The sequence below is a fragment of the Mercenaria mercenaria genome, chromosome 12 (assembly GCF_021730395.1).
Source record: "Mercenaria mercenaria strain notata chromosome 12, MADL_Memer_1, whole genome shotgun sequence".
NCBI lineage: Eukaryota > Metazoa > Mollusca > Bivalvia > Venerida > Veneridae > Mercenaria > Mercenaria mercenaria.
Genome location: NC_069372.1, coordinates 66,198,362 through 66,224,333, shown reverse-complemented (window position 1 = coordinate 66,224,333; position 25,972 = coordinate 66,198,362). Strand labels below are relative to the sequence as shown.

The following is a 25,972-nucleotide window of genomic DNA, read 5'->3' as shown; positions in this document are numbered from 1 at the left end:
GACTGGCATTCATGTAACCCCAGTGAAAATGTCACCAAAATCTCAGTGAAATTTCACCAAATTTCATTGAAACGGGTGAAATTTAACAAAATAATAAAAATTTAGTGGAATTTCACTAAAATTTCATCTAAATTTGGTGCAATTCATTTCTCACCAAATTTATTTTTCAGTGAAATTTTGATTGTCAAATTTTTGTGAGCAAAATTTTGGTGAGAAAATCTGATGAAGTAATATACATCATTATTTAGAAGTAAAGCCTTACTATGTACACTCATGTGCCAAATTAATGTCCTAAAATGGCCACCAAGTTATTAATTAATAGGGGACAGCAAATTCAAAGCATATTTTCTTCCAATTGAAATGCAATAAGGGTAGGATAATTTTTCAGGGTTACAATCTATATTAGCACCAAGGGAAATAACTGGTGATTACATATTCGTCTGCAAAGTCACACTGATAGAAGATTTGATTCCATCTGTGAAAAATACCATATTTTCATTACATGAACATGGTTATAGTGGAAGAAAAATTGCACAATAATTGAAAATTGATAGTTCTACAGTAAATAAGTGTTTAAAGCTTTTAAAACAATGCTGAAAATTTAGAAAACATTGATGTAAACAAATGGGTGGGGAAATGTAGAAAAAAATAAGACAAGTGTGAGACTAACATAAACATCACTGGAATGATCCTTAGGTAGCCCCCTTCAAAATTATTCAAAGAACTGAAATTCAAGGAGAACTCTGGTTGTCATGGCAACCAAAAGGAAAAACTTTTAAAATCTTCTTGTCCAAAACCTCAGTTCATAGGGCTTCTATATTTGGCATGTTGCATATCATGTAGTGGTCCTCTACCACGATAGTTCAAATTATTCCCCTAGGGTCCAATATGGCCCCGCCCTGGGGTCACTTGGTTTATAGAGACTTATATAGGGAAAAACTTTGAAAATCTTCTTGTCAAAAACCATAGGGCCTAAGGGCTTTGATATTTGGTACCATGTGCAACATTATCTTGAGGTCTACTACCAAGACTTTTCAAATTATGTCGCTGGAGTGAGAAGAGGCCCATCCCCGGGGTCCCAAGTTTTACATAGACTTATAAAGAACAAGAGCTGTCTCCGTAGGATGACACATGCCCCCGATGGCACTTTGAATGAATAGTTATGGCCGATGTTAGAGTTTAGGACCTTTGACCTACGGACCTGGGTCTTGCGCGCGACACATCGTCTTACTGTGTCACACATTCATGCATAGTTATTTTAAAATCCATGCATGAATGACAAAGATATGGACCGGACATGCCCATCAATGCACTATCTTGAAAAATGATCTTTAACGTCTAAGTGTGACCTTGACCTTTGAGCTACGGACCTGGGTCTTGCGCACTGCACGTCGTCTTACTGTGGTACACATTCATGCCAAGTTATTTGAAAATCCATCCATCGATGACAAAGATATGGACGGACACGCCCATCAATGCACTATCCTTTAACGTCTAAGTGTGACCTTGACCTTTGAGCTACGGACCTGGGTCTTGCGCACTGCACGTCGTCTTACTGTGGTACACATTCATGCCAAGTTATTTGAAAATCCATCCATCGATGACAAAGATATGGACCGGACACGCCCATCAATGCACTATCCTTTAACGTCTAAGTGTGACCTTGACCTTTGAGCTACGGACCTGGGTCTTGCGCACTGCACGTCGTCTTACTGTGGTACACATTCATGCCAAGTTATTTGAAAATCCATCCATCGATGACAAAGATATGGACCGGACACGAAAATTGCGGACAGACCGACAGACCGACAGACTGACAGACCGACAGACAGACAGTTCAAAAACTATATGCCTCCCTTCGGGGGCATAAAAAGACTTAAGTGTTTTTTTCGGCCGTTTTTATAGCCGATATTGGGCTATATTCCCAAAGCCAAAAAGTACGTTTTTTCCCAAAATGAGTGCAAAAATTCCCAATCTACATTCTGAAAAAAAAAAATCATCAAAATTGCACAAACATTGACTAAATTATGGACAATTTTGTAATGGCAGCATGTTCAAGAGGTTGTACAATGTGAAACAAGTGTATGAGAAAGTGCTTAAACACATCCTTACTATATCCTATGGGACTAAATATTTCCCAATCTGGAATATTTATGCATCAAAATTCCCAATTTTGGGGGTATAGGCAGGGCTTTTTCAGGGGGTTTTGGGAAAAAGGCCCCTGGTCATATTGGGAATTTTTAACGCGGTAAATTGTCAGATTTGGGAAAATATACTGACAAATTAAGTGAGTTTTTAATTAATATTATATTAATTTAAATCTTCAGTTTCAAAATTTACTGGTAGACAGTATCCCCTTGTGAAATTTTGAGATTTTGTTTCAGGATTGTGTTCCAATATTGCCTAAAAATACAGTAACTTTTTATTTGTCATGCTAAAATTTTTGTTTACAGTTTGTTTTCACCAAAGTTATAACTGAAATTATGCAAAAAGTAGAATGGCAAAGTGCGTGTATTTTCGAGTGTAAAAGCTTGGTCGCGAAAATATGTGACAATTGATTTAAATGGTATAAGAACTACCTGTCAACATGTTTTTGGTACTTTATTCAGTTAATATTTGTGTTTTTATGCATTTTGAAAGGTTTTTGCATACAAATCATCCATTTCTTCAGCAAAATCTTGTAATTATTTTTTGCCGAGGTTGCAGACCTAAAAATAGAAACAAATAGGTTTTTCCAACATTTTGTTTGATTTACTTGGCAAACAAAACTAACCACGGTGGGGAAACCAAGAATGCAACGTCATCAAAACCCACCGCAAATGAGCTGACCACACACAAATTTACGTCGATTCAGGTCAGAAAAGTCTTGTAACTTTTTTATTACCACAGTTTTCGACTCGAGATAAAGAGCACCGTACCCGGCCTGGAGTATACTATTCTGCGGTAGTGTTCCATGTTGTACGTTTAGCTTGGTTATTGCTCGAAAACGCGAACAGTTGGCAAAGAGGGTATGAGCTGTACCACACTTTTGTCTAAAAAAGTGAGTTTTGATCGTATTTTCGTAAATTGAGGACAGATTTGACGCTCATTTAATGTCAGTGACGAGCATAATAGTCAATCATTGTTTTATTCTGCTATTTTCAAGGAAATCTGACGATATTTTATTCAAAACAAACAACATTATTAAAACAAGAGCTGTCCGTAAGACAGCCAAGCTCGACTATTCGAAATATTGTCACAGAAGCAGGAAATTATTACCCAAAATGTTAAATATCAAAAGAGTTTAAGTTCGAAAGGGGACATAATTTGACCAAAATACATATCAAAGTTATGGGACTTGATGCTATCAACTAGTTTTATAACCCCGAAGAAACATGTTAGGTTTAAATTCAATATCTGCATTAGTTTTGGAGATAGTAACTTGCATGTAAACTTTAACCAGAATTTTCTAAGTCCAAAAGGGGGCATAATTTGTTCAAAATACATGTTAAGAGTTATGGAACTTGACCTAGTGAGGCTGGTAATTGACCTAGAAAAGGAATAAATAAGATTCAAAGCTATATGCCTTTTGGTAATAGCTGTATGTACTTGCACGCAAAACTTTAACCAGAATTTTCTAAGTCCAAAAGGGGGCATAATTTGCCCAAAATACATGTCAGAGTTATGGGACTTGATTCTATCAACTAGTTTTATAACCCCGAAGACACATGTGAAGTTTCAATTTAATATCTATATTAGTTTTGGAGATAGTAACTTGCATGTAAAACTTTAACCAGGATTTTATAAGTCCAAAAGGGGGCATAATTTGCCCAAAATACATGTCAGAGTTATGGGACTTGTCCCAGTGAGGTAAGTAATTGATCTAGAAAAAGAAAAAATAAGTTTCAAATCTATATGCCTTTTAGTAATAGCTGTATGTACTTGCACGCAAAACTTTAACCAGAATTTTCTAAGTCCAAAAGGGGGCATAATTTGGCCAAAATGAAGGTCAGAGTTATGGGACTTGGTGCTATCAACTAGTTTTATAACCCCGAAGACACATGTAAAGTTTCAATTCAATATCTGCATTAGTTTTGGAGATAGTAACTTGCATGTAAAACTTTAACAAGGATTTTCTAAGTCCAAAAGGGGGCATAATTTGCTCAAAATACATGTCAGAGTTATGGGACTTGACCCAGTGAGGTAGGTAATTGATCTAGAAAAAGAAAAAATAAGTTTCAAATCTATATGCCTTTTAGTAATAGCTGTATGTACTTGCACGCAAAACTTTAACCAGAATTTTCTAAGTCCAAAAGGGGGCATAATTTGGCCAAAATGAAGGTCAGAGTTATGGGACTTGGTGCTATCAAATAGTTTTATAACCCCAAAGACACATGTGAAGTTTCAATTCAATATCTGCATTAGTTTTGGAGATAGTAACTTGCATGTAAAACTTTAACCAAAATTTTCTAAGTCCAAAAGGGGGCATAATTTGCTCAAAATACATGTTAGAGTTATGGAACTTGACCCAGTGAGGTTGATAATTGTCCTAGAAAAAGAATAAATAAGTTTCAAAGCTATATGCCTTTAAATGATAGCTGTATGTACTTGCATGCAAAAACTTAACCAAGGTGTGACGCCGACGCCGACGCCGACGCCGACGCCAGGGTGAGTAGAATAGCTAGACTATTCTTCGAATAGTCGAGCTAATGAGAACATCCACACTGACGACTTTGTTGGAGAACATCCACACTCTTGATTACAATTATTGCAGTTGTGCTTCCTAAAAGCTATGTCTTAGGCAGTCAAGCTACGTTGTTCAACAACAAATGTCGTTGGGAAATTAATTTTGGTAAATCAACATTTACTTCCAGTCGTTTATTAACCCGGTAAGTCACATACTGTATGCGGAGCTTAAATTTGTTCACAAAATGATTGTAAATACTAAACAGGTAGCCAATAATTAGAAAAATAAATCTTCTCATTTCATTTAAATAATTTTGGCACCAATTACATATGCGAGATAACAAAGTATATGTAAATTTCTTTTGCCAAACCACAAACCTATACTTTTAAAAACACCCTTACAATTTTCCTGGCTGAACTACTATTAAGAACAATATGGCTCAAGCTCGATAAAATAGTTTGAAATTATTAAGATCTGCTACTATCAAAAGGTGTCCGCAACTCGTAAATTTATTAATACAGTTGTAACAATATTTAATGTTTGAAATTATTTTTTGTCCAATAGCATTGCAGTACATTTCAAATTATGGGAAATTTATTTTAATAAATCAGCATTTGATTGAAGTGCGATATTAGGGGCTAAGCTTCAGCCAGAAAACCTGCTCTGCGGGATCACTTAAGACAGTCACAGCGGAGAGAGAAAACCAAGGATGTGAGGAGTGTTGAAAGGTGTATAAATACTGACGAAAGTTGAACGCGTCACATGAAAATCTTTCCCGTATGTTGCCTAAGGTAGTTCTACAAGTTCTGATCCATTTGTTTTTCTTCACTGATTTAAAATTCGATTAAACTCCGATTTTTTCCAAATTATAGAATAAACTTGCAACTTTTGGCAAATGGAAATTGATAGTGTCATGTGATTTTTTCTGCTTAACAAAATGTTTTGACCTTAAGTAACTTTTTGTAATATGTGCCTATAGGAAATCATCTTTTCAAAAGTAAATTGTCCCCAATGAAGCTTTTAATGAATCTTCTCAGTCGAAAATATAAGCTACGGTCTTACGTGTGCCTTTATTTTAGTTTATACTGAATTCAGTTTAGGTCGATTGTGAAGGAAGTTCTACAATTATATTATTCACTCTCGATCCCTCATTCCTGATAGGATCAATCTCCAGGAGGGTATGAGAGAAGAGGTCAGTTTCCCTTTTAATGCTGAGCGCCAAGTAAGGAAGCTACTGATACCATTTTTCACGTCTTTGGTATGACGCGGTCGGGGATCGAACCCACAACCTCGCGCGCTCGAAGCGGACGCTCTACCACTAGGCTATAGACGTTGCCTTTATTTTAAGAGATCAGCGCATTTCAAGCTGATTTAAAGACACTATTTAGAACTATTTAATGTTCGAACAATTTTAATATCACGTTTTATCTTTAGAAATATAATACTGTTGTCATGGGATTGCCATTCAATGAATGAATTTCGGTTCCGTATGCAGAATCCAGGCTTTAGTCTACGCAATGATAATACATTGTATGCCTTTCTGCTGGTTTATCAAATGTGCATAATCACCTTAAGTGATAATGCCCTTTTATGTATAAGGTTGGATTGTATTTGATATTTGAAAGAGACTTCCATTTGCTGAAATAAGATTTAAAATATCTTAGTTATAATATTTACTTAAAGTACTAACTAACTATCCGTGTTTTATGCACTTTGGGGTGGATATAGTTATAAACAAAATAACAATACAATTTGCTTTGAAACTTTGTTTACAGGACTTTTATGCAAATTTGTCTTGTTATCTTAAAATATTTTTTTTCCTAAGATGCAACCAATCTGAACACCGTGTCCTTATGCCACACTATACACAGAGATTAATGTTAGCCTAACATGTGCTCAGCCATTGCCATATGATTAGGCAGATCTATTTTAACTGGTCTAGACTCGAGGTAAATGGTTAGAACTGCTGATTGTATGTATAGACGACACTGGTTGTTGAACAACATAGCTTGACTGCCTAAGACATAGCTTTTAAGAAGCATAACTGCAATAATGGTAATTAAGAGTGTGAATGTTCTCATTTTAATAATGTTGTTTGTTTTGAATAAAATATCGTCAGATATCCTTGTAAATAGCAAAATAAAACGGTGGTTGACTATTATGCTCGTCACTGATATTAAATGAGCGTCAAATCTGTCCTCATTTCACGAAAATACGATCAAAACTCACTTTCTTAAACAAAAGTGTGGTACAGCTCATACCCTCTTTGCCAACTGTTCGCGTTTTCGAGCAAAAACCAAGCTATACGTACAACATGGAACACTACCGCAGAATAATATACTCCAGGCCGGGTACGGTGCTCTTTATCTCGAGTCGAAAGCTGCAGTAATAAAAAAGTTACAAGACTTTTCTTACCTGAATCGACGTAAATTTGTGTGTGGCCAGCTCATTTGAGCTGCTTTTTGATGACGTTGCATTCTTGGTTTCCCCACCGTGTAACTGTGCAAGAATTATTATTGAAGAACAGAAAGTAACTAATTTCAGTTGGGAAATGTTTCATTGGATTGGGAATTTTTTGCTCCAGATTGGGAAAAATAGAGCATATCTGGCATTGGGAATGGGGCCGAATATCGGCCCCGTGAGATAGGGTGAAAAAGCCCTGATAGGCTAATGCCTATCTTCCCAAAACAGCAAGAAAAACCCCTGGACTTTAAAGATCTTCTTTCCTGAAACCACAAGACTTAGGCCTTTGATATTTGGTATGTAATATTGCCATATCGTCCTCTACCTTGATTGTTCAAATAATTACCCAGGGGTGAAAAGAGGACCCACCACAGGGGTCCCAAGTTTTACACAGACTTACATCTAGGCATTTGTTTTTAAAAATGTTCATGTCTGTAAGTTCAAGGCCTATGCCTTTGATTCTTGGTATGTAACATTGCCTAGTGGTTCCCTAATTAATTTGGTCAAATTATGCCTCTGGAATGAAAAGGCCCAAGCCTGAGATTCACTTGTTATATGACTTACATAGAAAAAAAATACTTTTAATATATAATATAATTATATATATATATAATTTTCTGATCTTTTTTCCTAGATTATTCAAATACAATTAACTGATGACCCCAAGTAATTTGGGGTTACCTGACTTTGACCTTGACCTTACTAACTTTTTTGCTTTGAAATTTCGCCAAATTCTTTACATGAAATTTCATTGATATTTCTGTCAAATTTTGGCAAAATTTTGACAAAATGTCTTTGAAATTTCCCTGAAAGAATTTGGCAAAATACTGATGAAATTTGGTGAAATTTCACAGAAATATCAATAAAATTTTACCAAAATTCACCGAAAGAATTTGGCAAAATAATGATGAAATTTGGTGGAATTTCACAGAAATATCAATGAAATTTCACCAAAAGAATTGGCAAAATATTTATGAAATTTGGGAAATTTCACAGAAATATCAATGAAATTTCATCAAAATTCACCGAAAGAATTTGGCAAAATATTTATGAAATTTGGTGAAATTTCACAGAAATTTTACTGTTATTTTGGCGAAATTTTAATGAAATTTTAACAAAATTTTACTGATAATTTGCCAAAATCTTTCACTGCTATTTTACTGATATTTTATTGAAATTTCATTGAAATATCAGTGAAATTTCACTGATCATTTTCACTGGGGAAGGACTGTGACCAGTCCATTTCTTGGACAAAGTTAACCACTATCATCGTGTGAGACCTTGACATTAAATAATATTAATGACAAGTATAATGACAAGCGGGCCACATGACCTTGACCTTTAATATACAATGTATAATGCGCTGAATCATGAATAGTAACAACAGTTACTGTGTTTAGTATAAACTACTGGCCCCTAAAAGGAGCCAAATGCCACCATTTGGACAAATTCGGGAGAGGATCTTACAATGATGCTACAAACCAAGGTTTTTACAGGATATATAATTTTAGGGACCCCATTGGAAATAAGTGATTAAGTTTACTTTAATGGGCCATCCCAGGCTATAAGATCAAATTTGCATATGATTAATTATTAATATCATATTCTTAGAATAATTGTCTTTTATCTTGAATACGTATATGTTTATGTGATGTATGATATTTTAATATGATATTATATTCTTATGATCTTATAACCTGAATAAAATTGAATTGAATTGAATTGAAGGTTCATGAAGATCCATGAAGCGGTAAACAATAAGTTGTTTCAAGGAATTTCTATTTTTAGCTCTAGCAGCTCCCCTAAATGGGGCCATGGGCTGCCATTTTGCACACATTTGGGAGAGGATCTTACAATAACACTACACTCCATATTTAAAAACAAGAGCTGTCAGTTGACAGTGCACTCGACTAAAGTTCTCAGTGCTTGAAAGTATCATATAAGCTGTGAGTAAAACTTTAACATTACAATAAGCATATTCTAAGTTGAAAAGGGGCCATAATTCAGTCAAAATGCTTGATAAAGTTGCCTCCTCCTTTTTACAGACTGGTGTCATGATGGTTAACAAGTATGCAAAATATGAAAGCAACATCTCAATGGACTTTGAAAATATTTGGGGTGGTACGCAAACTTTAACATTCTAAGTCGAAAAGGGGTCATAATTCAGTCGAAATATTTGATAGAGTTGCCTCCTCCTTTTTACAGACTGGGGTCATGATGGTAAACAAGTATGCAAAATATGAAAGCAGTACCTCAATGGACTTCGAAAATATTTGGGGTGGTATACAAAAATAAGCATATTCTAAGTCGAAAAGGGGGCATAATTCAGTCAAAATTCTTCGAGTAGTCGAGCTAAAAAGGAGTCCAAAAAAGGCCATAACTCAAAAAATAATACTTGGACATGAAATCCCAATGCACTGTTCACTTCATGCTGATGAAGTTTACCAAATTTCATTTCAGTTGGATGGAAACTAAGAGGTGTTGGGTACCTAATGTTCTAGCTGACATGTCTGTAATCTTTCAATTTTTAAGTAAAAAAACAAGGGCAGTAAATCCAAAAATAATACGGTAATCAGACATGAAGATCCTAATAATATTGTAACGAATGTCCTGCACTTCATGTTGATGAAGTATAACATTTCAATTAGATGGAAACTGTAGGTGTTGAGTACACAGGAATGTGCGACAGACAGTCTTATCAGAGACTGACAGACAGATGGACTGACAGTTCAAACATTATATGCCTCAAAGATCTTTGACTACAGTGGGGCAAAGGGGAGGGGTGGAATTAGGGGCCATAAAAATATGGTGTGAAGTCATGAAACTTGTAATCTTTTTTGGCACTTGTACATATATCTGAAAATTAACCCAACATTTATCCAGATCACAGACCACTACCTTAGTTTCCATATTATGTCAATAAACCCCCACATATGTTCTGTTTAGATTATAGATTAGTTAATCAAACCTCAGGCAACCTTGTGTGCTTATATCATTACTGGAAGACAAGAATAGATAAATCTTCATTATGTTAAGACAGCGGAAATACAAAAATACAGCCTCAGCACCAAATAGAAAACTTTCTCAGAATTAAACAATAGCATTCAACCTCAGTAAAGAATAGACCATTAAAAGCACCATGATGTCCCTAGTCACACATCTAACATTTAACACAATAAAATTTGATAAACAAACAATGTATCTTTACCAACAATCTACCTATCCATTTCATGTTCTGCAGTACTGTCCTGTAAAACAGGATACTTAAAAATATTCTCAAAAAGTTGTCCCCCTTTAAATATGAATGTCATTTGCAAACAATTGCTGAAAACTATGTTCTTGCCTCGTTATGTGAAATTTCAGCACTCAGGGACGTACATTATTGCAAATTCATCAAAGTAAAGATATGTAACAGTTCTTTGAAAATGGTGTCTGAGATTTTAAAGGCACTCTGAAATGTAAAAAAAGTGTGGTTGAATTTCTGGAATTCAATGTATATAATTATTAGTAAATTGACAATTTTTTGTGTTTGCTGCATGTAGTGTAATTTGCATGTTTTATGAGCTGTTTAACTTTCATGTAAACCAAACCTTTCTATATATGATTGGGTGTTGTTTGAACCTTTTTTCTCAAAATGTCTGTCTAATATATTGTTAAGTAAAGTCATTAAAGTTCCTTTGTATTATTATAAGCTAAGGCAGCCATAAATTGACAATTTGAAAAAGGTCTATCCAAAGATGCTACAGACTAAGTTTTGTATAATACATCAAGAAGTTCATGAACGTCCTATGCATGCAATTATGCTGGCGACTGTTTGATCAAATCTGAGAAAAGTCCATCTACGAATAATAACAATACAATTAATGATTAACCCTTAGCCTGCTGCAGGCGAATTTAACAGCCTTTGCAAACAGCTTGGAACCAGATCAGACGCCGATTAAATCGGCGTCTGATCAGGTTCCAAGCTGTTTGCTACTCTGACAATATTTCTTCCAATTTTGGAGCAAATTGAATGAACTTACAATTTTAGCAGACGACATTTCCAGCAGACGACAATTTATCTAGCATGCTAAAGGTTAAGTAAATCTGTGTAAAATGGATGCCAAATCATCCACTTACACTGAAAGATCACAATGTGAGACTCAGCTGAGATAAAAACTGCCTAAATGTCTCCAAACAGCACTTTATTTAAATGGAAGAGGCTGAGAGGTAATGAAATGAAATGTAAAATCTGGCAAAAAAACAAACAGAATATAGACGGCTGTATTATAGAAAACAAAACAGGTTCAGCTCAAATTAATCAAAGGGGTAAAAAAATACAGAACATGCAGACATGAAATCCTGCATAATCAGGTGTTTGACCTTTAATTTTATCACACAACCTTGGCCACAAACCAGACTGGAAGTTTCATTCTGCAAGTAATCTCATTTAATATGGCAAACTTTATAGTTGTGGAATGTTAATTTTAAGGAGTTAATAAGATATGTCATCAAGTTATCTGGCCTTTGGTCTCACAGTTTGACATTGACGATTGTCCTTGAACCAACATTAAATTGACGGTGTTGATCGAAAATCCCAAATAAAGAAAATGCCTATTTTTTCTTTGCCAAATAATGTTCAGCATTTTCCCCGCGCACATTCTCTCCAAATCTGGGGTCAGTTTGCTAGTTGGAAAGGGGTGAAACATGAAGAAATAAAATACCGAATAATGAGCACAATAGAAAGTGCCGATTGATTTCGCTGATTGGAAAAAAAGCCAAATAGTGAGTTTCAACATTTTCTTAAGTTACAAGTGTCTTATCAGTACGTTTCAATACTCATGCATGTAGCGCATCCAAATACCAATCAGCATTTGCAAATATGGATGTTCTGTGTTGTTTACTTTTTTCAGAAATTGATCTGAAAAATTCAGTATTCGGTATTTTATTTTTGATTTAGAAAAGGCGGGAAAAACACTAAAAATTATTTTTTTGCCTCTCCTGAAAACCACCCTTTTATTTTTCGAGATTTTCGATCGACACCGTCGATTTGTGAAATATGCCTTCTGCATTTCATTACTGTGATTACTGGAAACATTTTGCCAAGTTTAATAAGTGAAAATCCTTCAAAGCAAGTTTCCGCTCAAATTATGGGGAGAGGTATTATGCACATTGTACACATAATCAATTGTTTAAACTACACAAGCAGGTGCTTCTAATAAACTTACTGACACTGACATGTTCAGTTGACAGGTGCAATCTGAAGCAATTAATTAATGGATGAACAGGAATGATAAAAACAGATCATATATCACTGAATGTGGCAGACATACTTCAAACCTAGTTTAGCTACCAGTCAGAAACATTTTACATTGTTCTCAGGCACAGGTATATTCAATTAACAAATTTTTCTAAAATTTCTGTAATTATGCCAACATTATTGCTGCTGGCTAAATTCAACATAAAGTCCACTTCAAAGAAACAAGAAAGGTACAAGAAATATGCAAAAAAAAACTTCTGCCTTAAAATATCTGACAGTCACTAATGATGCTAGGATGTAGCCAGAAACAACAAGAGTGCCAAAAAGTCACAATATTATATATATGCCCATCACAGCAAATTACTTTTTTTGACTTTTAATATACTCCACATACTTATTGAGAAAACTGTCAATTTTCTCAATATCAACATTAAAACTATCTCGGGCCGCTTAAACTTTAGCCTACTGGCAGCAAGTAATTTGCCTTTGCGACCAGTGCAGACCAAGATCAGCCTGCACATCTGTGCAGTCTGAACATGGTCTGCACTGTTTGCTATTCAGTCAGTAAGTTTTCAGTAACACACCTTTGAATAATAAGTGGTACTGCCTAAATTGAAAGATGGACAAGTTCATTATAGAAATATAGCAGGGCAGAGGTTAAAGAACTTTGTAATGATAATATGCCCATAAACATTCTGGACTCGTCTAATTTGGTGAACAATGGATAAGAACAGCTCAAGTTTAGAGAGTGGACAACTCTTCTGGATGACCTCACTGCCACAACTGATCCCATAATACATCACAATCACAAGCATAATAAAACGCAGTGGATTTAAAAAAAAATTTTTCAAAATCTGAAACTTCACATTCACCCCCCAATATTTTCTTCAGTGGATCTGCCTGAGTGTCTTGATCAGCATTACTTCTACTACATCACTTTGATTAAAATAGAAAATAAATCAATGAAACAAAGGCAATATTTCAACCTACATCAAATTAAATCAGTGGAAAACAATGGCAGTTATTCAAAATTATCTGAATTACAGCTCCATGCTCTTCTATCTTTCCTGACCTACAATGTACAACAGCTGTTGTTATGTTGATGTGCTACTAATAAACTTTGATAATGTGGCAGTTGAGTCCAGTAAGTCCAGGGATGTTCAAAGATAATCCGCCATAGATCTATTGCAAAGCAATTATTGGATTTACCTGTATTGGACAATAAACAGTGTCGATTGTATTCAGGTCAACTGCCACATTATCAAAGTTTATTAGTATATACAACTCACCAAACATGACCTAGTTACCTAGTTTCTCTTGTTTACAAATTGGATTCACCATTTTATAGCCTCAAATTGTCAATACTTGTTCACTGAAGTTCATCTACCTCTAGGCAAAATGTTCAAATGTATAATAAACTTCATTCATTCCCATAGCAATAAAAGTCATCACTCTCTCTCTCTAAAGTAGATTTTTATTTTTATAGCTCTTTGCATGTATCTAGCAACATTTAAACTCAAATATTAACCTAACTGCAAAGATGGTTCTCAAAACCTTAACTACTGGTACCCTGTGACAACAGCAGCAGCTTCCTTACTGTCAGTACTCTTGCCTTGGTAAGGAACTACAGAGACTGCCCTGTCAAATTCTCCTCTCAACAAAATACAAACCGCGCTACCTGTAGATAGGGAGTCCTAAGCTCTATCCCTGACTATAATATAAACATATGTCAATTGTCTAGATCACTATAATTAGTTTCAAATAAAATTCAGTACTATCATTCCTGCTGAATTCTTGTCTATGGCTATGTTTTTCATGAAGATGGGAAATATTATTAAAGATTATTCCAACTATATAAGAGTAACTGTTGTCATCTGAAGCAGATAGTTCTGGTCAAAATCGATTACAATACACTGGCATTTACTTCCTCCTGGGACATTCCATTCAGAACAAAGGCAATGACAAAGTGGAATTTATCACTACAATGCCACTGATCAAGTATTAAAAGTCATTGATAAGAATTGACCTGGTGAATGAACTCCCAAGGCCAATGACACTAATGTCCCATAGCACTTTTAATATCACAGGTTTGGGACAACAAAACAAGGCAACACAATATAGAATATAGGACACAGCAAAGACCATCATATGACTTTAAATCACTATATTGTACTTGCTCCTTCATCTACTAAATTAAATGGCAAATTGTCAGTTTAGCTACTATGGCCATGGTGGAAGGGTTGTTGCCGGTGGGGTAAAAAGCTAGATTACCAAGTTTCCCACCCTACCCAATCTACCAAAGGCAACTTGGCAATCAGGAATGGTGTAATCATAATCAGTCATCGTAATGGCTAGCTAATTGTAACGACATTTATTTTACCAAGTTAAAATTATCAACAGCAATTCAAATAACTGATAAGTCAGCAATTCAAATAATTGATAAGTAATAAATTCAGGCGACAGCTGCAATTGTACTTAATGTTTTGTAGAGTTATCAATCAACCTGCCCAAATGTTCAGATCACAAAGAAAATCAGGTTGCACCAGTTTCAGTCTCCAGGCCTTTACCCTCAATGCTTCTCACCTACTGACCCCAAAAACATTTTGGATCCTCCTTAAAAGGTAGTTTGTCATTCTGTAAAGTTTCAAGCTGTAGTTAGTGTGCTTTGTGACTTTGAAAGCTGTTGTATTTTATCACTTGCAATACAGAAACCAGTTTAAAACTCCAGATCAGTGTGACCTTAACCTTTGACCCACCAAAATAACGAGATCTTCCTCAAGCTTTATTAGTCATCATGTAAAGTTTGAAAGCTGTAGTGAATATACTTTGTGACTCACAAAACATTGTAGAGTCTGCAAACGAAAAAAAAACCCCACAAATTAAGTCATGTCCGTATACCTCGACCTTTTAGGAATTGACCCAAAATCTACAGGGATCTTCTTCAAGCAATATTTAACCTTTAACCTGCTGGCGGCAAGTGATTCTGCCTTTGCGACCAGTGCAGACCAAGATCAGCCTGCACATCCGTGCAGTCTGATCATGGTCTGCACTGTTTGCCATTCAGTCAGTAAATTTTCAGTGAACACCCCTTCAAATAATAAATGGTATTGCCCAAACTGAATGATGGGCCAGTCTATTTTAGAAATTTAGCAAGCTAAGGGTTAGTCATTGTATAAATTTGAAAGCTGTAGCTGTAATATTTATGACTGAGATTTTCAGTCTCAAGATTACTATGACCTTGACCTTTGACCTACTGACCATGAAATAATAGGGATCCTGTGGTGATTAGTCATCCTGTAATGTTTGAAAGTTGTAGCTACATTTGTATCACTGGTTGGGACTATTTTCCGGACAGGACCAGTTTCCGGACAAATGTAATATCCGCTTTATTTCGTTGTTATTCATGTAATTGTTTCATCTAAATTATTTAGATGTTTGTTCTTCATGTCTACAACAAACAACTATTTTAAAAGGCTGTATAATGTTTTGGTTTTTGATGATCAATCACCTGCGTTTACAAAACAACTTCCTGTCTTAACGGGGCATGAAGATAGCACTGCGCATGCGCAGTACCGTATTTTGGTGTGTATAGGTCGCATTTTTTCTACCCATTTTGCTGCCTGAAAAAGTTCCTGCGACCTATACGACAGAACATTGCCAGCAGATTTTTTTTCGGGCCAATTTTCTCACCGTAGCTCTCGCAAAATTACGTGCATCTGTTACGAACGAACAAAATGGACAAAAAATATCAATATCGGCAGCCTTTCAACCAATAGCGGTTACTTTCAATAAAATATATCGTAAATAACCCATACAGACTATTAAAATTACGAATTACTTTAATTAAAAGATGTTTTTGCAATTTCAATTACGTTTGTTTCTACTTTCGTTTTACTGGACGCCATTGACATGTACTCCAGGTTGGATAAAATCCGGACAGATCCGTCATCCATGCCAAACATTGTTTATACTAATTCTTAGCGTGTTAAAAAACTTAAAAGATAATTTTTTACTTTTGATTTTTAAATAAAAGAAAAAACAAGAGCTGTCTCCATAGGATGACACATGCCCCCGATGGCACTTTAAATGAATAGTTATGGCCGATGTTTGAGTTTAGGACCTTTGACCTATAGAGCTGGGTCTTGCGCGTGACACGTCGTCTTACTGTGTCACACATTTATGCGTAGTTATTTTAAAATGCATGCATGAATGACAAAGATATGGACCGGACACGCCCATCAATGCACTATCATGAAAAAAGACCTTTAACATCTAAGTGTGACCTTGACCTTTGAGCTACGGATCTGGGTCTTGCGCATGACACGTCGTCTTACTGTGGTACACATTCATGCAAGTTATTTGAAAATCCATCCATCGATGGTAAAGATATGGACCGGACACGCCCATCAATGAACTATCCCTTAATGTCTAAGTGTGACCTTGACCTTTGAGATACGGACCTGGGTCTTGCGCACGACACGTCGTCTTACTGTGGTACACATTCATGCCAAGTTATTTGAAAATCCATCCATCGATGACAAAGATATGGACCGGACACGCCCATCAATGCACTATCCCTTAATGTCTAAGTGTGACCTTGACCTTTGAGGTACGGACCTGGGTCTTGCGCGCGACACATCGTCTTACTGTGGTACACATTCATGCCAAGTTATTTGAAAATCCATCCATCGATGACAAAGATATGGACCGGACACGCCCATCAATGCAATAACCTTAAATGTCTAAGTGTGACCTTGACCTTTGAGCTACGGACCTGGGTCTTGCGTGCGACACGTCGTCTTACTGTGGTACACATTCATGCCAAGTTATTTGAAAATCCATCCATCGATGACAAAGATATGGACCGGACACGCCCATCAATGCACTATCCTTTAATGTCTAAGTGTGACCTTGACCTTTGAGCTACGGACCTGGGTCTTGCGCACGACACATCGTCTTACTGTGGTACACATTCATGCCAAGTTATTTGAAAATCCATCCATCCATGACAAAGATATGGACCGGACACGAAAAATGCGGACAGACTGACAGACCGACAGACAGACAGACGGTTCAAAAACTATATGCCTCCCTTCGGGGGCATAAAAATCAAAAAAAGAGATATTTTGTTAATCTTAGAATCAAAAGAACGCGGTTAATTACATGACGCGGAAAGGTGTTATAATTGCTGTGCAAACAATTCACATTTAAACTTGCATAATTACAGAATGTAAACGCAAACCGTCTGCTGCCAATTAGTGTCAAAAAGCCGCTTTTCTTTGATGTAGTCTGTTACCGATACTACTGTTGGTACGAAACGGTTGGGATCGAAAAAAACACTGTCCGATTTCCACCAATCAGGTTCTGATAATAATTCAGTCCGCGGCATCAATATGGCCACCGCCATAACTTTTTTGCAGGTAAATATTAAATATTGCTGGGGAAAAAATCCGAAATTTAACTGCGACTAATAAGCTAGAACTTAAATTTTCCGACCATTTCCAGAGCAAAAATTAGATGCGGACTATACATTACCGCGACCTATACACACCAAAATACGGTAGTTCACACATGCCGAGGTATCAAGTGGGGAAGAAGTAATCAAACTACATAATGATTGTCTGCTGATAACATGTTCTACTTTTAATTTCACGCTAAAAGTTACGTAAGATGCAAGGCTGTCGATTTTTGCACTAATTTTATTCTATTATCTATTGGAATTATCAAGAATTCGTATAAGACGAAATTCGAGTTTTTTATAGTCAACCTCGGTTTGCTTTCTTAGCTGCTATTGAACGTCGGGTTGTGTTTCATGTTTAATTTTGAAGAGATGAATGATAGAGAAATGTGTAGAAATAGTTTAATTACTTATTTTGATATCAAATTAACAACAACACACCGTCAAAACATTTGTCCGGATACTGGTTTACCTGACGGGAAAAATAGCTTATTTTAGTGACCCCATTTGAGGCCCCTGGAACCCATATTTTACGTCACAACGCGATGCTGATTACATCGTATGTGGAAGGACTGAAGTTTGTGCAATGTGGGCTTCATTTATATCAAATATTTTTTTAGGGAATAATGGAGCCGAAATATGAAAATGTGTCCGGAAAATGGTTCCCAACCAGTATACTTTTTTCACTTTGAGCCTGGAAACAAAAATGTTGACCGACAAACAGATAAAGCAATTCCAAGATCTAATGTCCAATTTTACACAACAGGCAGATAAAGCCATTCCGAGATATGTACATTTTTACAAAACAGGAATATAATATTACACACAGCATATTTTGATTTTGCTAAACTCTTAACATAATTAGCATTATTTTAAGATACTGGAAAAAGTGTTGTGTCACCATGTTCCTTGGCATAGATTTAAACTAATGCAACATACCTTCTGCAAACCATTTTCATTTTCTCATATGGAGAAAAATCACTGCTAAATTCTACACTTTGTAAATTGTATGAAGAATTATTCTATTAGTTTCTAATATAATATGCCTTCATGTGTCTTAACATCCAATTCTATCATTTACTGATTTAACATTTTTCCCATGTAATTACATTTCTTTACACCATATTGGATTTAATTTCTTAGAAATACAGAATGTCTTGCTTGAATTCAATATAATTATGTGGACTATTGGCTATCAATCGGACCACAGGGAATTCAGATTTGGAGTTATTCAAACTGATGGGAATACACCTGGGTGGACAGATCTTCTATGTTAATAATGTATATGTTAAAATAACTTTCTAACAGACCATATTGTATTGTACTACAGTACGTATTATAAGGCACACCCTTCTGAAAGGTATCTTTCTCTTTTTTTATGAACAGTGTTCATTATGTGCTTTTAGTTACATTATTAATACAAGTGCACACTACATGTATATATACAAGTGTTTGACAGGTGCAGACTAGTCGAAGAGACAGATATTCAGATACAAGGGAATCCAGGTACCAGACCCTAGCTCTTTTTGAATAGACCCCTTGGTTCTTTAACGTGCTTGGTGTATAGCGGCAATACACACTTGTAAGGATTGCTTGGGTTTCTGACCAGTACACCGGCCTCTAGTTGGATGGGAAACACTGAAAAGCATTTCTGAAAAATCATGAGGCATCTGTCGGGGATAGAACCCCGAACCTCTGGATTGGAAAGCCAGTGCACAAACCGCTTAGCTAATCCGTCCACCCATATAGGGGCTGTCTTTGACCCGTTGTGCAGCCTGTCATTTTGAAAAGAACAGTAATGATGCTTTCCTGTAAACAAGTACCAATATGTCCCTCTTCAGTTGAGAAGATGTCAATGATCAAACAGCTCCTCATTTCATAAATTTTGTTGATTTCACAAGGTTTAAGAAAATTAGTCCTAATCTTTTCAAATTGTTTAAATTGCTACATTTTGTAAAGATGACTGAAAATAAGGAATGCTTTGATGGGCTGTTTTATAACTAAAGAACATACATGACATGTATGCACATGTTACGCGCATATAGCCAATCTGCGCATTTGGTAAATCGCGCAGCGCAAATAACCAATTTGTTATCTGCGCAACGATTTGTAAATCGGACAACCTTATATATTTCTTATATGCGCAAGGTAACTGTCTTGCGCGTTTGGTAAATGAGTCTGCGCTTTTAACATATGGATGATATCTCCCGATAAAATTGAATATCATTAGAGGGTTAAACTTGTAGGCCAAGATAAAACAGTTTAATTTTAAAACTGACGGCGATCAGGCACGCGTAAAGGTGTGAATTGACTGTGCATAATTTGTAAAGAACAAGAAAAACATTTTTTTTAAGAAGAAGAAGAAGAAGAAGATTTTATTTCAGATTCAATAGGCCATAGGCCTATGTGAACATATACATGAATTACAATTACATAACAATAGCAAGTCACGTGACAAAAATTGTGTTGATATAAACCAGCTTTAAGTAAATGAGCGTATTTATGCGGTAATTTCAATGAGATGCTCACGTCCCTGGTAGTTTATGGACTAAAAATTTCTGTTGACGACGGTATTAAGAGTAATTTGTCATAGGTGTTAAAAAACTTTAAAATGATACAAAATATCCCAAGTATATTTAATAACACAAGTTTTTTCATTTATTTTTTTTTTAACTTTTAAACGCCGTAGCCTGTGCGGGATGTCGATCCAGCGCTAATATCAAATCCTGAAATGACACCGATATTTCAAATATACATTGATCATTTCTTACAGATCGTATTGATATTTTTTAATGTTTTGTAGTACAAAAGAGTAATTTTCGCCAGAACGTGAACGAAAGTTTGTTGCTGCGCAAGATGTGTCCTGCGCTAATAGAAAATCTGGAAATTACTCTGATAATATGAATAACTGCCATAAACCATGCTAACTTTTACATTGTTTAACAATTACAGACTGATATTGCAAATCTAGGTTTTAAAAATGTGTCATAAATTTATTTCAACATCAGTAAATTCAAGGGAGTCGGTCACCAGGTTTCAATATCTGCAGTATGATACAATATGCAATAAAGCTCAAACATGCGTGAAGGTGTGATTTCCTTCAGATAGCCACATCGTCCTCTCTATTCTTTTTATAACTAAAGTAATTTTATTTCATTCGATCACACGCAGTCATTTTATACCGGGATATAGAACATAAAGCAGACTTACATAAAAGACTGAATTGCCACACACTTACCACAATTCACCATATCGCTTTTTTCATTATATTGAAAAAGCGCAATTCTTTTTACCAACGTGAGCGTATCTCTTGACATGGCCAAGATTAAAAACAAAACAAAAATAAGTAGAATTAAAAGACGATTCTTACAGATCTTTTATACTTATATCATTTTTTAATGTTTTATAGTGAGACAGGTAGAATAACTAATAAGTTTCGTCAAAATGTGAAAGAAATTTTACATTTTGTAGGTGCGCAAGATGTGTGTCCTGCGTTAATAGAACTCTGAAAATTACTCCAATAACTTGAATATCTTTTATAAACCATTTTAACTTTTACTTCGTTTTTCGATTACAATCTAAAAATGTAGCTTTTGAAAATCTGAATATAATGTTTCATCCGTAGCCTGCGCGGGATGTTGTTCCTGCGCTAATAGCAAATTATGAACTGACGCCGATACTTCAAACATATTTCAATTCTAAAAGATACTATTTATGTAACTTCATAAAAATGTTTTGGGAGTAGAAAAAAAATAGAAAGAAGCGTGATTTCCGTCATAACGAGAACGAAATATTACATTTGTTATCTGCACAAGATGTGTTTGCCCTGCGCTAATAAAAAATCTGGAAATAATCCTGATAACTTGGATATATTTCATAAACCATGCTAACTTTATCATTGTTTTGTGATTACAGGCTGAAATTGTAGCTTATGCCAAATGAATATTTTGTTACATCTGTATCCTGCGCGGGATATCGGCCCTGCGCTAATAAAAAATCTGGAAATAATCCTGATAACTTGGATATCTTTCATAAACCATGCTAAATTTAATTTTGTTTTATGGTTACAGACTAAAGTTGTAGCTTTTGCAAAGACAAATGTAATTTTAATTCTGTAACACGCGCGGTTATGACAGAAATCACTCTTTTCTATTCATTTTTTTACAGTATTCATTTGAAAGTTACATAAATAGTATGTTTTATGAATAAAATATATTTGAAATACAGTGTAATTTCAAACTTTGCTATTAGCGTAGGACCGACCTCCCACGCAAGTTACAGGTGTAATATTATAGATCCATTTAGAAAAAATTATAGTTTAAGTTTGTAATCGTAAATCAAAGTAAAGTTAATATGATTTATAAAAAGATATTCAAGTTATCAGAGTAATTTCCAGATTTATTATTAGCGCAGACACACATCTTGCGCAGATAAAAATGTAATATTTCGTTCTCGTTATGACAGAAATCACTCTTTTTCTATTCATTTTTTACAGTATTCATTTGAAAGTTACATAAATAGTTGTTTTATGAATGAAATATATTTGAAATACAGTGTAATTTCAAACTTTGCTATTAGCGCAGGACCGACCTCCCACGCAAGTTTAAGGTGTAACATTATAAATCCATTTAGATTTGTAAAAAACTATAGTTTTAGTCTGTAATCGTAAATCAAAGTAAAAGTTTATATGATTTATAAAAGATATTCAAGTTATCAGAGTAATTTCCAGATTTATTATTAGCGCAGACACACATCTTGCGCAGATAAAAATGTAATATTTCGTTCTCGTTATGACAGAAATCACTCTTTTTCTAATCATTTTTTTACAGTATTCATTTGAAAGTTACATAAATAGTATGTTTTATGAATGAAATATATTTGAAATACAGTGTAATTTCAAACTTTGCTATTAGCGCAGAACCGACCTCCCACGCAAGTTACAGGTGTAACATTATAGATCCATTAAGAATTGTAAAAAAACTATAGTTTTCGTCTGTAATCGTAAATCAAAGTAAAAGTTAATATGATTTATAAAAGATATTCAGGTTATCAGAGTAATTTCCAGATTTATTATTATCGCAGACACACATCTTGCGCGGATAAAAAATGTAATATTTCGTTCTCGTTATGACAGAAATCACTCTTTTTCTAATCATTCTTTTACAGTATTCATTTAAAAGTTACATAAATAGTATGTTTTATGAATGAAATATATTTGAAATACAGTGTAATTTCAAACTTTGCTATTAGCGCAAGACCGACCTCCCACGCAAGTTACAGGTGTAACATTATAGATCCATTAAGAATTGTAAAAAAACTATAGTTTTAGTCTGTAATCGTAAATCAATGTAAAAGTTAATATGATTTATAAAAGATATTCAAGTTATCAGAGTAATTTCCAGATTTATTATTAGCGCAGACACACATCTTGCGCGGATAAAAAATGTAATATTTCGTTCTCGTTATGACAGAAATCACTCTTTTTCTAATCATTCTTTTACAGTATTCATTTAAAAGTTACATAAATAGTATGTTTTATGAATGAAATATATTTGAAATACAGTGTAATTTCAAACTTTGCTATTAGCGCAGGACCGACCTCCCACGCAAGTTACAGGTACGTTTAACATTATAGATCCATTTAGATTTGTAAAAAAACTATAGTTTTAGTCTGTAAATCTAAGTAAAAGTTAATATGATTTATAAAAGATATTAAAATTATCAGAGTAATTTCCAGATTTTCATTTAGCGCAGGGCACCGAACACATATCTTGTGCAGCTACACAATATAAAATTTCGTTTACGTTTTGATGAAAATTAGGCCTACTCTTTATTCAATCGATTTTGTGCTATAAAATAATAATAATAATATAGATAAGATCTGTAAAAATTTTCTTTTAATTCTGTGACTTTTTTATTTCATCTTTTATCTTAGACATGTTGAGAGATATGCTCCCATTGGTAAAAAGAATATTATTGTGAAATTTCTAGATATTTCAATAGAATAAAAACGATATTTTGCTAAGTGTGTGCTCGGGTGAAGTAGAAAATTATAAAAATAGCCTAAAACATACCAGAGGACGACGTGTGCAAGCTGGAGGAAATCACACCTTCACGCATGTTTGGGTTTTATTGCATCTTGTATAAGATCGGAGGTATTGAAACCTGGTGACCGACTGCCGTGAATTTACTGATGTAGAAACAAATTTATGACACATAATTTAAGTACCAAGATATTCAGCATTTGACATCTATACTTATTAATAAATTGACCAACTGCATGATTTATCAAACACGAAATGCAAATTTCTGATATATAAAGTTACATTTGTTATTTGCGCTGCGCATTTGGTAAATCGCGCAGATTAAATTTATCCTGCGCATATAACCAACGTACAAAAATTTGTTATATGCGCTGCGCGTTTGGTAAATAGCGCAGATTGGTTATTTGCGCTCAACACACACACTAACAATGGATGGACTGCAGAGGAAACTAATTTCTTCCTGAACAGTTTTATCTGCAAGGTCAAGGATACATTAAATTAATGATTTATGATAAATTTATGATTAAAAATGGAGGAAAACAAAACAAAAGCAATGAAGGTTAGTAATGTAAGATCTGTACGAATAAGCAGCATTTAATTATATCCTACCTGTGAAGGTTGTCTTTGACAAATCTCCTTCGAATGACAATATTTCTTTGCTCACAAAATACACGGCAAAAACATGTGAACAAACAGCGCGAACAAAAACAATGTTGATACACAGTGTCCGTGACGTAATTATACCACGTGGTTTAGGAGGGCGGTCTCAGCCGCAACCATAACAAAACCACGTGATCAGTTGCGAGAAAATGTAAACAAAGAACATGCTTTATAAATAGAAGGTGAAATAACTGCAGAAACTGAAACGTATAGTCTTGGCTCAACAGTTATCTCCCTTATACCATTGTTTCCAGGTCGTTGTTGTTGTCTTGTAGGTTCCGCCGTTCTTCTTCGGTGCACTTCCCTTTCCGAGAATGAATAAGTTTTTATTTGATACAATTTCACAGTCTCTATCTCTGACTATTTAACTTATACAACTAATATCATTATTAATATATATACACACTTATACCCTTATGTCGGCCATCAATTTTGAACTAGGTCAGATACATAAATGCCCATTAATTAAGTTGGAGGACCATTTATTTTACTATTTGGGCGTGTATATGCTAGATGCCCTCTACTACTACAGGTGGTCTGGCCTCTCAACTGGATCAGATGCTGGATATAAGCCTGGGACCAGCGTTCTATGTGTGTGTGTGTCCGGGTTTAACGTCTTTTTCAACAGTTTTTCAGTCATATAAACGACGGTGTCTACTTGTAGCAGTGAGCACAATGCCCATCTTTATAGTGCTGCCTCACTGGAATATCACGCCGTAGACACGTGATATGATACCCCACCCAGTCACATTATACTGACACCGGGCTGACCAGTCCTAGCACTACCCTCTTAATGCTGAGCGCCAAGCGAGGAAGCTACTAGTACCATTTTTTACGTCTTTGGTATGACGCGGCCGGGGATCGAACCCACGACCTCCCGCACTCGAAGCGGACGCTCTACCACTAGGCTACCGAGGCGGTGGACCAGCGTTCTATGTCACATATCTGCTTCGTCTGCAAGTGAAAATGATCTGTTAGAGAAACATGTGTACAGACTAAAATAGTCTGAATAAGGATGTTTTCATTGTTTCTGATTTCCTTAAACCAGGTTTCATCATTTAGAATGTCTTTCATTTTTCCAAGATAATTCTTCCTAATGCTTTGAAAATAATTACAACGAGCCAAAAGGTGTTCTCTAGTTTCATCCTCCTCATTGCATAATTTGCAAGTTGCAGGGACAGCATTCTGGTTAAATCTAGCAGTGTTACTCTGTAGTATGTATGTTCCAGTAAGTAGTCTAGCTTTGATCTCTGCTCGTCTAATTTCATGTGGTCTATATTTTGTGACTTTCCATGGGTTGTGCAGACTACTAAGATAAGATAAGATAAGATAAGATAAGATCTATTTTGAGTCGGCAAGACATTTACAAATAACGTAAGCTCTGAAGAGCATTTTTAACTGACTATATAACAAGTGTATGTTAACAAAAGTAAATAAGCTAC

At 35.2% G+C, this 25,972-nt stretch overlaps 1 protein-coding gene across 1 annotated transcript in view; it reads right to left on the bottom strand.

Moving 5' to 3' along the window:
• The window catches only part of LOC123533594 (protein yippee-like 1), a 77,646-nt gene extending 53,017 nt beyond the window's left edge, over positions 1-24,629 (bottom strand). Inside the window, exon 1 of the mRNA XM_045315300.2 lies at positions 24,480-24,629. The gene's annotated coding sequence lies outside the window, so the exon portion shown is untranslated. The remainder of the gene's footprint in view (positions 1-24,479) is intronic.
• Between the last annotated feature and the right edge of the window lie 1,343 nt (positions 24,630-25,972).